Below are 3,312 nucleotides of genomic sequence, written 5' to 3'. Positions count from 1 at the left end.
ATAAGGCAATTAAGGACATGAAGACAGGGAAAACCCCTTGACCATCAAGAATCACTGCCAAGATGATTAAAATTTCCAGTGGCGTAAGATACAGCTTAATCACTCGTATAGTTAATCGGGTTATTCAGGAGGGCATCATCCCCAAAGACTAGTGTAGCAGTATTATAGTTAGCTGCTACAAGGGTAAAGGTGATGTCTTAGAAACAACCACAGCGGTATTAAACTACTGGACCAAGTCATGAAAGTTACTGAGAGGGTTATAGTTCAATTGATTAGGAATTAAACTAGATGAGATGCAGTTTGGTTTTGTACCTGGGAAGAATACCACAGATGCCATCTTCCTAATGAGACAAGAATTTGACCTGAGGAGTGACTGCTTTTGGGAATAAAATCATTTTTCCGTTCTAATGAACTTGGATATGGTTTTCTTATATGATTTTATATAATCCTAATTCAGCTATGAAACGTGCGTAGTCAATGTACAAGTACTTACTTTTATACATTATGTTATTGTATTAATTTTTATTGTTCAATTTAAACTTTATTTGATTTTTAGATTAATATTTTTATGATGGATGTTTTGTTGTATGGTATTCGTTGTAATTTTAAAAGTATTTGCTCTTATATATTATATAAATGTAATAATCTTACTGTTCAATATTATATATTATCAAAATTTTAGATTAGTATTTTGTATGGTATATGTCTCACAGCACGGTTTTGGACAGGTTCTTCATTGACTGAGCTGTGGAATGGTGGTTCGTCTCTAAATTAGTTATATACATATATACTATATATTACGAAATTCTGTCTGATATTATTATACTGAATTTTACCTGAAAGGTTGGAATAATATATATATATAAATGAGCATATATTCTTTCTGTTGAAGAGCGTAGCTCGAAACGTCAAAGACTTTCCGTATTCCCAAGCGTCATACTAATACATCCTTTTGTTATTTACACCACCTGTCCTCGTCTGTTGTTATTTCGTACATTCTCCCATATGTATATATATATATATATATATATATATATATATATATATATATATATATATATATATATATATATATATATATATATATGTATATAAATATATGAATATATATATATATATATATATATCTTTATATACATATTAGTGTGATGAGAATGTATGTATATATATATGTATATATGTATATATATGTATATATATATGTATGTATATATATATGTATGTATATACATATATATATATATGTATATGCATATATATATATATGATGATGATGATCGTTTAACATCCACTTTGCATGCTGGTCTGGGTTGGATAGGTTGACTAAGGCCTGGCAAGTAAGGAGGCTGCACCAGGCACCAATCTGATCTGGCAAGGTTTCTACAGCTGGATGCTCTTCCTAATGCAAGCCATTCCGAAACTGTGGTGGGTGCTTTTTATGTGCCACCAGCATGGGAGCCAGTTCAGTGGGACTGGCATCAACCATGCTTGATTGGTGTTTTTCAAGTGCCATCAGCATGGGTGCCAGTCAGGCGGTACTGGCATCGGCCATGACAATGACTTCACTTGACTCAACAGGTCTTCACAAGCAGAGATTATTGCCCAATGATTGAAGGGTACTCTTAAATGGGATGGTTATGTAACACTGCCATAGGCCAAGGTTACAGTCTCACTTGGTTTGCCGGGTCTTCTCAAGTGCAGCATATTACCAAAGGTCTCTGTCGCTTCTCATTCCTGCCGTGAGGCCCAATGTTTGAAGGTCATCTCATCTCAGGTCTTCCTGGGGCTACCTCTTCCACAGATTCCCACCACTGTTAGGGTGTGACCTTTTTTCATACAGCTGTCCTCATCCATAAGCAAGACTTGACCATTCCAGTGCAGTCGTCTCTCTTGTACACCACGCATATATATATATCGTTTAAAGTCTGCTTTCCATGCTAGCATGGGTTGGAATATATATATATATATATATATATATAGTTGAATAAATCGACCCCAGGACTTATTCTTTGTAAGCTTAGTACTTATTCTATCGGCCTCTTTTGCTGAACTGCTAAGTTACGGAGATGTAAACTCACCAACATCAATTGTCAAGCAATGGTGGGGGTACAGACACACACACACAAACACACATACATCCATATATGTGTATATAACAATTGAAAAAGTTTTTGTTATAAGTATAAAGATATCATAAAAAATAATTAAAAATGGAGGAAAGATATACATATATATATATATATATATATATATATATATATATATATATAGAGAGAGAGAGAGAGAGAGAGAGATAAACTTAGTTGGAAATGGATGCATGACATTCAATCAAATAATAATATAAATAATATATATATATATATATATGCATATATAGGTACAGGACGTCACCAACAGTAACAACATGAAATACGAAAACAAATGAGTTCAATACACAAACAACGAGAGAAACAAATGGAAAACAGGACAAGTAACATAAAGAACGACCTTCATCAGTTGTTGGCTGTCTATCTACTCCCACACTAGCATGGGAAACAGACATTAAATTAAGATGATGATGATGATGATGATGACATATATATATGTATTATATCATACCTTGATATAAAACTGTGGACTGATATCCCCATTGACAGGCCTCTGATGTTGATTAAAAAAAGCTTAATGGTATGAAAATTAGTAGCTCTAGTACTTTGTAGCTACTGGGTTTGCTGAGTTTTGAAATAAACTGAAAACTTGTTTCTTGGGGATTGGTAAAATATTTTTTGATATCCATGATGAGAACCCATTAAGGTGTAAAAAAATCAGTTATACCTGTTCATCATCTTTTCATTCTAAGGACAAATAGTTATATTAGTCCTGTTTTACTGCCCCCTGCCTCTCTAATATAGACACCCATTCAGTCAAGGCCATCTTAGCCCTTGCAAATTACACGGTGACCTCACTGGTGCTACTTAGAAAGCATCCAGTATACTCTGTAAAGTGGTTAGCGTCAGGAAGGGTATCCATGTGTAGAAACCAAGCTTAAGCAGACATTGGAGCATAACAGAGTCCTCCAACTGGTTGGAGCCATTTAAACAGTCTGATCCATGCTAGCATGAAAAACACCAATTAAATGATGACTATACATATATGTATGTATGTATGTGTGTATGTATGTATGTATGTATGTGTGTATGTATGTATGTATGTATGCATGTATTTATGTATGTGTGTATGTATATGTAAAAACTTACTGTTGACAAAGGCTGCATGGTGTTCAATATATATACACACACAAACACACACACAAACACACACACACACACACAC

The 3,312-nt window shown here is 34.0% G+C and overlaps 1 protein-coding gene and 1 long non-coding RNA gene across 3 annotated transcripts in view; one reads left to right on the top strand and one right to left on the bottom strand.

The window, feature by feature from the left end:
* LOC106872443 (kinesin-like protein KIF26B) overlaps window positions 1–3,312 on the bottom strand; it is a 550,311-nt gene that overhangs the window by 446,833 nt on the left and 100,166 nt on the right. The gene's annotated exons all lie outside the window — the stretch shown is intronic.
* LOC128249639 (uncharacterized) overlaps window positions 1–3,312 on the top strand; it is a 70,910-nt gene that overhangs the window by 60,872 nt on the left and 6,726 nt on the right. The window lies entirely within an intron of this gene.

Source organism: Octopus bimaculoides, chromosome 16 (genome assembly GCF_001194135.2).
Source record: "Octopus bimaculoides isolate UCB-OBI-ISO-001 chromosome 16, ASM119413v2, whole genome shotgun sequence".
NCBI lineage: Eukaryota > Metazoa > Mollusca > Cephalopoda > Octopoda > Octopodidae > Octopus > Octopus bimaculoides.
Note: the sequence above shows the minus strand (reverse complement) of the source record. Positions and strands in the feature narration are given on the sequence as shown.